Source organism: Balaenoptera physalus (assembly GCF_965194825.1).
Source record: "Balaenoptera physalus genome assembly, chromosome: 6".
In the NCBI taxonomy this organism is placed as follows: Eukaryota; Metazoa; Chordata; class Mammalia; order Artiodactyla; family Balaenopteridae; genus Balaenoptera; species Balaenoptera physalus.
In genome coordinates, this window is record NC_138885.1 from 39,060,841 (window position 1) to 39,075,897 (window position 15,057).

At 35.1% G+C, this 15,057-nt stretch overlaps 1 protein-coding gene across 1 annotated transcript in view; it reads left to right on the top strand.

Moving 5' to 3' along the window:
- Positions 1–15,057, top strand: part of KYNU (kynureninase) — a 106,378-nt gene that overhangs the window by 49,873 nt on the left and 41,448 nt on the right.

The window sequence follows — 15,057 nt, forward strand, 5'->3', positions numbered from 1 at the left end:
TGCCTATAACGAGCAATTTTCCCTCAATACTACTGAATAACACTTACATAGTTTACTATTGTGAAAGAGTAACTCTTTATATATAAGTGCTTGTAAGAAAGTGTTTTTAGTATTTGTTTGCCTGAAAAAAAAAAAAAAATCAGAGGAACAACATTAAACAGTTACAATTTGTATTTAAAATCTTTAAATAACAGTTCTATTTGATTCAGCAATCAAATCATGTATTTAAAAAGGTGACAACTGATTATACTCTGAACATTAATAAGTTATGGGATTAATATACGTGTGATATCTAGTTAATATATTCAGTTATTGAAGCTAATGAATGGAACTAATGAAAAGAAATTTAGCACCGTTATCAGCAGTCTCTAGGAATTTCCAACCAAGACTTCCAACTGGTTTAATGGGTAACTGTGAAAGTGGTGCATTATGAAAGATATAAAGTTAATGTCTTCTTAATTTAGATATTAAATGTTAAGCACCAAAATAAAGGGAGGCCAATAAAATATCATATTTTAAAATGTTATGCAAGTAATCAGAAGTCCCTGATTGCCTTAGTATACATGCATGTCTCATTAAACTTCATAGAAATGAGGCAGGATGGTAAAGAAGAAAGATCATGGGTTTTGGAATCACTCAGTCTGAAATTCATATCTTGGCTAGGTCATTTAATTCTTACATGATCTCAAGCAAGCTAGTTATTTGACTTTTCTGAGTTTCTGTTTTCAAAACTGTTAATTTGGGATAACAGGACCCACTTTATAAATGCAGTGTTGATTATGAAGAGTATACAATATCTCTTGGATTGTACACATTCTACTGTTAAATGGTGGTTCCCTCCCGCCTTCCACTGTCCTCAACAAATATGAAGTTATAGAAAGTGGCTTAAATATACATTTTCTTTCATTTCCCATTAAAAAGCAAAATAAACTTGTTTAGTAGATGTTATACGTAATTCTTATTCTTAACTACTTTGTTTACTAAAACCATTTTTAGTATTTTGCACGCTTTCTTTCACGTAAAAAATATGGTAAGTGCCTAGCAGGTAAAACTCTCATTGAGTTTTCAGTCAAAGAAAGGAAGGTAGGAGTGAGCAGTTCCATATAAATGTAACTGCAAAGGAGTGATGGATACTATGTGAGTGAAATGGCGATCTAGCAGACTTCAATTTATCCATTATCAAAATTATTTTAACAGACATTTATACTCTTGCTAGACAATTCCCTCCATTCTCAATGGATATTTAGAAAAATTCTTTATAATGTAGACTTACAAAGCTCTCTTGGGTGGTCTATGAAGATAAAGCTGAAGAGAGAGACAAAGAGAAAATTAAAGGTGTCAATCAAGAAGGAGTTGGGAAATTCAAGGGGAAAAAAAGCCATAAAAGAGCCACTGTTAGGAACAGCTAAGTGACATAAAAAAGACGAAAGTTTCCAGAAGTATGGTTGGAACCAAAAATGATGGATTAATAAAAGTCAACAAGAGTAGATTTTGAAGTAGAAACTTCATATGAAAGGGAAGTGGGGATAGGAATTTTGAAAAATATATTAAAGAAATACATGTATACCAAAAAGAGCACAAATCATAAGTGGCTTGATGAGTTATTTTGAACCCTTATAGCCATCACCCACATCAAGAAACTTCTAGAACATTTATAACACTCAGAATCCTCCTTCTCCCAAATACTGCCTATTACCTCCTCTCCAAAGGTGTACCATTCTCCTGACTTCTAACCGTATATAAAAAATATATATGTATATAAAAAATATATATATAAAATATATATATAAAATATATATATAAAATATATATAAGCTTTGCCCATCTTTGAACTGTATATGAATGGATTAACATATATTCTTTTGTGTCTTGCTTATTTGCTATTATATTTGTGAGGTTCATCCATATTGTATGTAGCAGTTTTGCCTGTTTTTCTTTTCACTTCAGTATATTATTATAGTGTATGAAATAGTTCACAATTTATTTTTTTCCATTCTAATCAGAATAGATATTTGAGTTTCATTTCCATTTGAGGGCCATTACAAAAAATTCTACTGTGAACATTCTTATAAATTTCTTTGGGTATGCCTTCATACCCATTTCTGTTAAATATATACCTAGAATAAGAATCCTTGGAACATAAAGTATGTATATGTTAAATCCTAATCAACAATGCCAACTTTCCAAAGGTTTGTATCAATTTGTCATATACTCCCACTAGCATGTATGAGTTTCTGTTGCTCTTCATTCTCACCAATAGCAAATCTGATTAGTTTGTAATAATAATTCACTGTAGTTTTAATATGCACTTCTCTGACTATTGATGAGGTTGAGGATCTTTCAAATGTGTACTAGCTGTCTCAGAATCTTCTTTTATGAAATGCTTATTCAAGTGTCTTGCCCAATTTTGTATTTGGTTATCTGTCTTTTTGTTGTAAGTGGTATAGAAATTCACTCTGATGGAAAGAGAAAATACAAGATTTCTAGTGATCATCTAAAGGGAAAAATAAATTAATTAATAAAAGAACAGTTGGTAGGATGGCTCTGACTCACATAATGAATTTAGAGAATGCTGAGACTTTTTTTAACTGAGGAGAAGCCCTGGGATGGTGACAAGTGTGAGAGGCCAAGGAAAATTAAGCATAAGATCAGGCTAGAGAGCCATATTATAAGGGAAGGCCAGCATGTGAAAAGAGACATCAGTTTGAAGACACACTTTCATATTTTGTCTTAGAAGCCATCTACTTAATTTTATATTATTGGCCAACCTACCATCTTGGAGCTCTGCCTTACTTCTATATTTATATATTTTTCATATACTATTACTTATTTCTACTAATAATTTCTTTTTGTCTACACTCACTGAATGTTCCACATTGTCCTTTGAACTACTATCCCTAAAGATTTTTAACCACTGCCACGACTCAGCTCTCACTGTCAAGTAAAAGCTACAGGATACTCACACACTTGAAAATTGTTATTTATGAGCATCTGCCTATTACACCTGGAAGTTCTATATGCACCTTGAGATCAGTATGTTCCAGATTTGTCTCCCTCCAGAATATCCCTACTGTTTGTTTCATGCCACCATCCTTAGAGACCTTTAGACTCAACTGTGACATTTTCCTGTTCTTTACCTTTTCAACCAATCACTTCTTAATTCTACCCTCTCAGGGTTAGTCTTTCCTTTAGTATTCCTGAATCACTTATGAAGGTTTTCAGCTGCAAGAAACAAAATCCCAGAGAAAAATTAGCCAAAGATAAGGGATTTATTTTTCTCACCACAGACCTGAGGCAGGAGGCTGCTAGGATGCACTCAGCAACTGAGTAGTGTTTGTGTGACATCTCCAGGGCTTTCTTAGATTTTCTTCAGTCTTTTCATGTCATGGTCACAAGGAGAGTTGTCCCAAATCCAGATATCACAATTCTATTTACAGCAGAGAGAAAGACGAAGGGAGAAGTAGCAGTACAGCTTTATCTGTCCCTTTCATCCAAAGTGCAAAGTCTTTCCCAGAAAAACCTAGCAGTTTCCTGTTTATGATTCATTGCCTTCTGAAGTAGTAGTTTCAAAGAAGCATGAGTAAAGGAGTTTTTAGCTTTTATGGCCCTATAGTAGAGAGAGGCTGAGAAGAGGGGTTGGGGTTAACTTACCGACAGTACTTCTTGCATTTCCCAATTACACCCCCGTGGAGCATCACTGTTTCTACTCTGTTTCCCTCTTTCCTCTTCTAGCCCTCTTTAATATTTTTCCTATTTTTCTCCCTTCCTTCCTTCCTCCCTCCCTCCCTCCCTTCTTTTTTTCTTTCTTCTATTTTCTTTTTTGCCTCATTTCACAAAACATTTGAAAAAAATTTGTGGAAAATTGATTAGGCTCCATAATGAAATATAAAGAGAGCGAAATAAAGAGAAAATCTGTATCATCTGATGAAATGAATAGGCTCCCCACAAATTATAATTTCTCAAGTTGAATTATGATAAGAAGTAGGTAATTAGAAATTATTGTCAATGGAAACTCTTGGTGTATAAGGTAGACTAAGTCTTGGTAACAATTAAATAGAGCCATAAATGCCTTCACTGTGATAGATGTTTTTTTCTTGCTCATGCAGCACTCAGGGATCGGCTTTCTCCAGTGCAATGATTCAGGTTACCAGTGGTTCAGGGTTGTATCCTATGGCTTTCATACCCTAGAGATTCTGTCAATATTCAGCCAAAGAAATGGGATAAACGGATTTAAAGGGGAACACTAACATCTTAAAAACATTAGCTTAACAATGAAAAAGTTTATTTCCACTTATATTCCCTCGACTAACACATGGTCATTTTTGGGAAATTAAGTATATTTGTGTGCTTAAGAAGAAGTTATAAGCCTTGCCACACCTGGAATTCAGGCATTTTTGGTTGCTGATGGAGTAGGATACTTATTCTGAAATGCAGTATAGCATTTGCATTAATGAAATGTTTAGATAGTAGAGACAGAGCCAGACCTGGCCTTGAACCCACATCTTTCCATTAGTTTCTAGCATAGTTTAAATGGCTTAATTCATTTACCAATATGACTTCATTTCTCCACTTAACAAATGGGGAAGGTAATAGTGCCTACTTCATCGGTTTGTTCTACTGAGAAACAAGGAACTATTCCTAAAACACTTAGTACTTAGTGCATTGTAAGTAATCAGTAAACGTTATCAATATATAAAAAAATCACATTGGCATATCCAACCTACAAAAAAATAATGAATCCTTAGAAAGTGAAATATTCAGAACTTTAAACTAAAGACTCTCATTAGACACTTCTACTCTAGATTATAAAAGAAAACAATAATCTAAGCAGCATGGTTAGGACTCAATAGACTGGACTGAAAACTTTAAAGTCTGGGTAATGGACTGATAAAAATTTTAATAATCTTATCCCTAAAAAAACTCAGTGCCAACTGCTTGCATTCTACCTTCCCTCTCCAATGCCACATAAAATGGCCTACAGCACTCTGGAATTCATGGTGCCTGGCAGACAGTGGTGCCAAATAAATATTTTTTGAGTGAATGAATGATTGATTCCCTTATTTATCACATCTTTTATACTATATTACTCTACATTATATGGATGCTGGCATGTTAGTTTTCTTTTAGCCTACTGAAAATTGAAATGCAAATGACAGACAAAAAGAAGACTGAATTTTGCAAACCTGTGCTTTGCTTTATTAGCTTCTACCTTGTTATGTGCCACTCTCTACTGGGTATGAGTACAAACATCTCTTAGACCTAACTATCAGGTGCCTAAATTATTAATAAATAATAATCACAATTACAGCCCACACAATTTAAAAACAAAATGAATTAATTCTGGATCTAGAACATTAGACGAAAGCAGAAATATGAATAAAGACATCATTATAAAAAAGAAAGACATATTTTAGCTTTAATATCATTTAATAAAAACTGAGGTATCTAAATAACACTCATATATAAATGGTCACCTCACTGATCCATCCATTTATCTTCAGGGAAAGTTTAAATTATTGTTAAAAATGTTTTCAGACTTTTGCAGGAGACAAATGATTGATCAAGCCTCAAAATTCAACATCATCTTGGCTGAGCTTCTTCTAGTACTGAAGATTGGGAGTCAAGTCTCATGGACTATTACAACAGAATAATATCAATAATACTTGCATGAGATATTAGGATTTGAGCAATCAATCAGTTAGGAAAAATCAGTACCCGATACTTTTGTATATAACTATAATATAAACTGGCATGTTGTATGAAATTTTTATGCATAATAAATTAACCTTTTCCAAAAAGGTTTAATATTGAGATGTTTAATATTAAGTAATCTTTACTAGAAATCATACTAATACAGCCATTCGTTCATTAAAGTCACTGCCAGTTCACCAAATAGGATCTTATCATTAGTGCATAAAAAGAATCTTGTCTCTATATTCTCTATAGTAGAGCGATACGCATTTGCATTTTTTATACATTCTTTCTATCAGTAAATATTTGAGTAGTAAATTATAATAACGGAATTCTAAATAAGAATGCCTAATTTAGCCTGGAGTGTCAGCCTGACCTTCTCAGGGAAGATGAGACAAGAGCCAATTCTAACATTATGAGTAGGAGTTAACTAGGTAAAATCCCCTCCAGGGTGCGGACAGTATGGTGGGGCCATTCTAGATAGTTTTAAAAAATGACAGAATTATAAGGAAGAAAATATTTCAGTATAATTTGATTGTAGAAAAGATTGTATAATTTGATTGTTAGAAAAGATATAACAAGAAATGAGTTTATAAAGCAGACAGAGGCTGAGTAAAGAAGGGCCCACTAAGCCATATTATACATCTTGAGCTTCTCTTTAGTGACACAGGTAGCCATTAAAAGCTTTTAGACAATGAAAGAACTAGGTTTTGTTTTAATTTTAAAAAGATATTCCCTGCCTACAGGAATGGGTAGGAATTAGATGAGTAGGCAAAAGTAAAGAGTCAGTTGCAGTCTCTATGCAAGAATTTTAAAACTCGCTATCACGATACAGTTCAAAAGATAGGGGTACCAGAGAGCAGATCCATTTCATACTACATGAAATATTTTTCTGATCTCCTAAAAGGTTGTTCTTATTTAATCATATCATCCTATTGTTATTAAAGACAGATTTTGTATAACCATCAGAAATGAAGGATCTATACTGAGCTCTTGCTGTCCCACCCAGATTTGGTTCTAGCCACAGAATCCAAGGATTAAAAAAAAATATATATATATATATATATAGAGAGAGAGAGAGAGAGAGAGAGAACAGAGACAGACAGAAACAGAGACAGAGAGACAGAGAGAGAGAAGGGAAAAATGACCTAAAGTTTAGATGGAATGTCCCATTAACTATACGTCATTTACTCTGGGAATAGTGAAGGATTATTCTGTTTAGAAATATAAAGTAAACTATCCTGTTTATCCAAGCAGGAGCCTGGAGTCAATAAGTCAAAATATGTTGGTAAGGATCAGTGCCCAAGAATCTAAAAATTTTGAGCTGTCTCTAAGAAGTTTTCATCAGATGTTTTAATTTAAGCTTTTCATTAAATGGACCATGTGAGAAAGACTGATTAATTCTCAACAGAAGAGAAATTTGCACTCAAGATGTTTTAGAATTACAGATTTGAGAAAAGCAAGACTCCCAGTTGTCAATCAGGATTGTTGCTTTGGCAACCACTCTCATCAAAGCCATGGTGGACAATTATTTCTCCAGATCTAGCCTCATCTAAACCCAGGGTCCCCCAGGTGAAATATTATATTTATGGTTTTTTTTAGATGATATGCATTTTATAAAATACTTAAGTTGTCTTAGACCCAGGCTAAAACCCATATTTTTCATGCCACTTAACCAACAAAAGGAAGGCTGATTTAAGTCTTTGTTAAGCTGAAAAATGAAAGTGTTCCAACATGAAATGTACACACCCGTTTTAATTTATTCACTAATCACCATAAGAATGGAAAGGAAAAAGTGTGTCTCATGGCAATCAAGGTAGGTGGAATTTCAAAAGACCCCAGAAAAAAAAAAATCCCCAATAAAATGTGAGAGATTTCTCTTAATGGCCTTCTTCATGATCCCCTTCTTTAAGAAATGTTTTTTTAAATTAATTTATTTATTTATGGCTGCACTGGGTCTTCGTTGCTGCATGCGGGCTTTCTCTAGTTGCAGCAAGTGGGGGCTACTCTTCATTGCGGTGCACCGGCTTCTTACTGCGGCGGCTTCTCTTGTGGAGCACGGGCTCTAGGCGCGCGGGCTTCAGTAGTTGTGGCTCGCGGGCTGTAGAGCGCAGGCTCAGTAACTGTGGCGCACGGGCTTAGTTGCTCCGCGGCATGTGGGATCCTCCCAGACCAGGGCTCAAACCCGTGTCCCCTGCATTGACAGGCGGATTCTTAACCACTGCGCCACCAGGGACTTCCCCCCTTCTTTAATCAGTCAAATTATTTATGCAAACAAGATTAGGGATATCAAAGTTGAGTTGAAGAGACAATGTTCGTTTTCCTAGCAAATTAACTTAAGTAAGGTGGTAAACAAAGAAGATAACTATCACATTGTCTATAAAAAGTAACTTTAAGGGAAGAAATTTGAGTGACATCTTCAGAAACTATCCCATAAGCTTCTTTGCAATATTATCAAGTTCAGTATGTAAGTAAACTTAATAATATAAGCCAATTTGGTTGAGAAATTGACCATTTAGATTGGCATAGTAATCACTAGAAAAATATCTTATGGAAGAGTGTACTTTCATTTCCTATCTAAATGGGGCTCTCTTTGATAAACAGTATCATTCTCATGTGATGGATAAATTAAATAGTTGCTTTAATGCCAGTTTATAACAGGATAGGTAGATAAAAGTAGATATGTAAAGGTTAAAAGTCACCACCCATCCAAAAAGTAACTGCCCATTGTTGGGAAGGTTGTGATTAGGCCCATGTATCTCCTATTTGATTCCTTGCTTCATGTCTTTCCCAATTATGACCGTCATTCTTCTACCATTTGTGGAATAGAGTCAAAACCACTTCAGCCTTTTATGATTGTGCATATACCTAAGTTATCAGTATCGTATTTTCCTCTGCTCTCCTTCACATACTAATAGTTAAACTAAACCAAATGTGTTGAATGTTTTCTGTCCAGATGTCATACTTTCAGTCTCCAGGCCTTTATTCTTAGCTTTCCTTCCTCCTAGAATTCCCACATATGAAGATTCTGTTCCTCCAGCTCAGCTCAACCACTACGTGCTTCACAGGTTATGATCTGGCCTAGGGATTTGCTTTGTTTAACCCTCTTTGTATATGCAAACATGGTACATTTAAAATTTTTTTAATCACATGCCAATAATGACAGATCAAGTGATTTCATATAAAAACTCCTAGTTTCAAATTACAGGTTTGGCAACACTAGACCATCTTTCCTGTAGGATAACAAGTGGCAAGCCTGAATCATAGCTCTGCCCATTAGATGGGACTTCAGTTCTTCAACACAACTCCTATTTCTACCTACTGACCTCAGCACTGAAGCAGAATGACAGCTGGTGTATATATTTCTGCTTACATAGCAGCATTCTTACAAAAAACGGTAAAGTGGAGTATTTCTTATAGGCCCAACTCATATATTTCTTGACTAACTCCAGTAGAAACATGAGGGGGTGATCCTTGACCTTCATCATAAAATTTTTCTTGCTCCTCTGTGTCAGGCTAAATCTATCTTCCTGCTGTATTTCCATAGCATGATGGAAAATGTATTATTGGTCCTCTTTTGCAGTATCTTCTAATTATTTCTATGCCATCTTAACTATGAAATTTAGGAAGCTTTTGTCAGTAGTGTGTTCAATGACTGATTGAGGGTGGACGCTACAAACTTCACAGGCTTATACTAGTGCTTTACACATACATAGTCATTTATCATTAAATGCATACCTGTTTGGCCAGTGAATGGATAAATGTGTGTTATCAGCAAGAATGGATTAGGCTAATTTTATGGATCACACATTGCATAAAAGACATAACTGTGCTCCCATTTAATTAGAATCAGAAAATTCTGAAGAATTACTTATAATGGTCAATTGCTCTAAAAATCAAAATACTTGTAAAACTTGAGTTCTTTTTCAAACTCCATTTCTACTCTTTGACACACTTAGGGCATGCAGACTGCTCCATTAAGTTATTAAATATTAAATGAACTAAATTAAGCTTGAAAAATTACCTTGAGCTATTTTTCCCATCTTGAGTATCTGAAATAAATCAAACAAACTATATTTTGTGTGAGATCCTTGCCAGCTGGAGAAAGACTCCAGAAGAGAACAGTGTTACTTGATTTGTTTTATTTTTCTTCTTTGGTTTTGTACTTACTTCTGACAATAAATAGAGGAGACAATTGCTGTTTTTTCCTGGTAAAAGGAATAGCTGAAATTTACTCTGGAAAGCACACTCTATTAGATAGTAAGACATTTCTACCTGTAAATTACACAACACTTTAGGGTCTCTAGGTTTTTGTTTTTTTTTTTTGCTTTTCCTCTCTCTCAAATCCTTTACTCTTTCTCCCCATGTAGCTGTTAGCTCTTAGCTCTGTCTCAAACGTTCTTAACTGATACCTCCCTCTTTAAATTTCACTAGCAAAATGCTCCTAATGCTCCCCACTTTCTATTTCTCATCTCTGGATTTGCCAGTCTCATCAATATTTACGTTTAAAAAGCCAGGCTAAAAGGATGAATATAGTTTCTGCAATAGTGTTTTGTACAAATGTGAATAATACTAGGTGCTGCTGATGACCTACTGCGCTTCAGGCACTTGGCATGTAGTATTTACAATATTCTTAGCTACCCTAATAGGGAGCTTATCCCATGGCTCAGTTGAGGAAACTGAGTCCAAGAGAAGTTAAGCACTTGCTCAAGCTGACTTAGCCAGCCAGTAAAGGTTAGACTTGGAGTCTGGCGCCGATACCATACCTCTCTTTCCACTATATTTTCTCCTTTTATATTTGTAGACTGATTGTGTAATGGCAAAGAGGTCTCAACATTTGGAAAGTCAAAGAAAATATATATAGCCCTCTTTCTTGGTTATTTTTTTCCATGGGAGCCTGAAACCTTTGTCTTTATGGTTGATGTAACTGTCTCTTCAGTTTAGAGAATATTGAAAACCACAATTTTTACTTTGCCCCTAGATGTCAGTATAAAGAACAGAATTATTGCTGAATAAGATTCTATTCAGTGCCAGCATTCAATAGTTGCCCAACTCAGAACCTCTAACCCACTCCTCCCAACCGCTCTCTTTAAGAGATGCCGCAAGACACTGGTGGGTCTTCTTCTGATGGGTCTCTTAGGTAGTTCTATTGGCAATAGCTCCCACCAACGATGGCCCCATTGTCATTCCTGTTAGCAGCTCTTCAGGGCCTTTAGATGTATTTGCAGGTGCCCTCCCTCTAATTAAGAGCTTACAAACTCCTATATGACTGGGAAGCTAATCTACATGACAATAGGGAGAATTTCAACAGGAAGCCCACTGAACCTTCTAATGGTAGCTGAGTTGCAGAGTACTCTCAAGAAATTTCATTGTTTCACAGGTATATTGACCCCTCACTTAATATCAGTTTCCAGGATTTAAGAGGGGGAAAGAGAGAGAGAGACAGAGAGAGCGAGGGAGACGAGAGAGAATAGATTAAGAAAAACCCCACTGTGTCTGTCTTTAAAGAATCATATGGGACATAGAGACATATAAATAGAAAACTGCTTTAGACTGTATTAATGCTTGACAAGGGTAAAAACAAATCCATGCAAGTGTCTTAGAAAATCAATCCAGTCTAATACCACAAAAAACAGAGTTATACATGCTCCAATTCATTTTACCTTACGATTGGGTCAAAACCACATATAGCAAATTGACTCAAGAGGAAGTCAGATAGTGTGGGGAAAAATTCCCACTCAAGTTCGGAAGCTATCATTTTCCTCCAGGCATCTGTTGATAGAACTAGGGGACATAGCTAGTATTCCAGACTCTGGTTGCCAGTGTTCCCCATGGGCTACCTGGCCTGCTGTGTAAGTTCCACAGCTAAAACACTTCAGGAATTTAAACGAAGGGCACCTTGAGTTATATATTAATTTCAAAAAACATACAGGTTCCATTTCCTGTGACATAAATAGAGCCCAGAAAGGCCTCCAAAAATGCACTAGGTTGGCCATCTTCAGCACCTGAGTAGAGTTCTACCACCCCTTTCAGGACTCCAAGGTTTCCATCCAAAGACAAGCTCCTTAGTTTTCCTGTGTCCATCATCTTCTTCCCAAATTTCCACCCCATGTCACTTTACTTTTCCAACAGGACACTTCCTTCATATTTTCTTTTGGGTAACTATAGCTATAAGCTACTATATTTTCTGAAAATATGGAAGTATGGCTTGATATAAGTGGGTAATAAAATCCTAATACTGTATTAGTCTAATTTGCACAGGTTGACAAATAAATGAATATTTCAGAATGGATTCCACTTTCACTTTTTAGCTTACCCTTGAATCCAAACCAGCGTCTTTAAGTCATGGAGTGAAAGCATTCATTCTGATTTCATTTTGATTTCAAGTTAAAGGTACTCATTTTTAATTTAATTAATTCCCTGATATCTATGCACAGCCTTTGTCATGAAAGACTCTTTCTTGATTCAAAACTCTCCCTTATTGGATATCTTATCTTTTTCAAAATTAAGCTCTCTGGAAACTGAGAAGCATAGTCATGGCTCCCCAAATCCCTAGCAATAGCCCACAACGAGAGGCACAGAACAATGTTCACTTTATCAGGGCTTGTTGTCTCCTCTGTATACACATTTTGGCATAAATACCATCAATCAATAGCTCCAGGACAATGGGGGTGCTTTCTTACTCAAATTATTATGTAGGCTAAGGGTTATTTGTGATATCATCCTTCTCTGTACACTTGCATTTTAAAATAATATTTTAATAGAAGATACATTTGAAATTATTAGACCTTAACCTTGGAGTAATTCATCATATGTCTAGGGTAGAATCTTGTCTACCCTCCTAATTTTTCCTGTTTCTGTTCCTGTTTGCTGCTGAACTTAATACGAACATTTAGAATTATCAAGTCACTAGCTTCCTGGATGGAATATTGTATTTTTTTTCTCCTGCAGTACATATGCTGATTACCTATGTTTTTCTGGTATCATATATTATCTATAAGAGCCTCAGGACTAAAATAACTTCTAGTAGCATTCAGGTTCTGCCTTACAGAAAATTTTAAGTTTTGGTTCTAGTTGCCAAGCTACTTGATTTCTAAAATATTCCCTGCAGTTCCACTTGGAAGATTGTGTTTTGTCCCTTTTAACTTGTGAAAGTTCATTCTCATTTTGTATTGCTTTATGTTTTAATAGTGAGGAACAGTTACTCCCATCAAACTATTGGTATAAATAAGTGAAAGCTTAACATAATACTTCAAAAAATAGTAGACAGCTGTATTAAATAATTTGGGGAAGGAAACTATAATACAAATTACATATTGACTTTAAGTGCAGAGTAAACACAATATAAGAAATAATGCATAGTTCCTGCTTATAACCAGAGTTGGATGAAAAGAAAAAAAAAAAAGAGAAGGATATTTGAAGACAATAAATTTTAGGATGAAAGGAAAGACTTGCACAATAAAAATTCACTCTGAAATGATATACTATGTTTACAGAGATGGTAGAGGCCCCTCTTACAGAGATCTTTACTGGGTATTACTTTTTTTTTTAAATTTAGTATCTGTGGATTCTTTTAAATCATAGCACTCGGATGAATTTTACAAATTTTAGTGCTTCAAGACTATGGCAAGAAACTCTACCATCTTTCATCTGCTTCTTCTTCATTTTCACCCTCCCCAGTACAATTCAACACCTCCCTAACTGTGAGCTTCCTTGGGAAATCCCAGGATCAAAGCTAACTAGCCAACCTGTTGTTATTAATCCACCATTTGTCCATATCATCTATGTAGAGTTGAACAACAACACACACATACACACACACTCCTATCATTTTTTAAAATTTTTGTTCAGTGTCCTCAAATTTTCCCATCAGTTTTTCTATTTAAGGTAATATTGTTCAAATTTATAGCAATGTACTTCTTCAGTTGTTTCCTGTGACTTTATATCAAAACAGGAGTGATGTTTAGAATACATAAAGATCTCTTTAGTATGGTGTGGAAATTGTAGTTCCCATAAACAGCCACGAGAGAAGTCACACACCTATTACTAGTATCCAATTACTAGCCTTGAAGGGACTTGTAGGCCCCTGTAATTTACCCACCATGGTGCTAATGCCACTGCCAAGGGCATCCACTGAAGTCTGGACATGCACCCAGCTGGTATGTATGAATGACCACAGGCTGTGTGACAGGCATCTCTTGCAGGTACCTCCTAAGTAACCTGGGTGCTTACTCAAGTGGCTCAAAGACAAAGGCTACTTACCTATCTTAAGTATTTTATTATTTTAACAATTATTTGAACATACAAATGCATACGAGCTGACTTTCAGTTCTGTGTATAGCTACAAATATCTTATATAATTATCCCTTTTCCCACCAAATTTGCTACTTATTGATGGTCTTCATAATTTATAGGATTTTTTTTTTTTTTTGGTGAAGAAAGAACAAACTAATAATATCTGTCCAAAGCCAATCTGTTATAGAATAAATCAATAAAGTTATCAGGACTTTAATGCTACAAGGGATAAAATTACACTGTACTATTCCATATTTCATTTTAATTAATAAACAAATAATAAACTAAATTTGAGAGACAGTGATCTAGCTCTTTACCTAGAAATCTCAGCACAGACCCTGTGTCTTATTCCACTGGTTAGAAAAATTTTTAGTATTGTGCTAGTAAAGATGGCAAAGACAAAAAGTCATGATATTCCTTGTTTTATTGAAAGGGATTTTAAATATATTTTAAACTACTTTTGACTGTCCAAGAAACTTCATTTTAAAAGATGCCAAGCCTGAATGAATGGTTTATGCAATAAAATTGAAACAGAAATAAAGGATATCAAATAATATTTTAACATTTAGCTTCAGTTTACAAAATATTTATTGACAATTTTATGACTTTGTTTTTTTACTTATTTATTCAACAATTGAATTATTTGAGTTCATATTATATAAAAATAGAAGACAGTTTAAGATTGGAAAATTGCTACAAGAGATTTATGCAACCAGGGCTGTAAGATGAGAGAAGCGAGAAGGTTTGGCAAAGGTATCTTCCTATGGAAGTTATCTTGTGATCAAAATCTGAGCTACCCAGGCAAATGAGGAGGGAAAGAATACCCCAGAGACAGAGAACGGTTTATGCAAATAAATGAAAGTAGGTGTAGGGCACCCGGGACAGGAAAGCTGGAAAGAACCAGATCATAAAGGTCTTTAAAAGCCATACCAAGGAAAATGAGTTACATTCTGAAGTGAATGGGGAGATCTTTGAAGGGACACAGGAAGTCTTATAACCAAATGTATGATTTAGAAAGTTCATTGGAAGAAAGCAGGCTGGAAGTAGTCCGAATGGTTAGAAGACTACTGC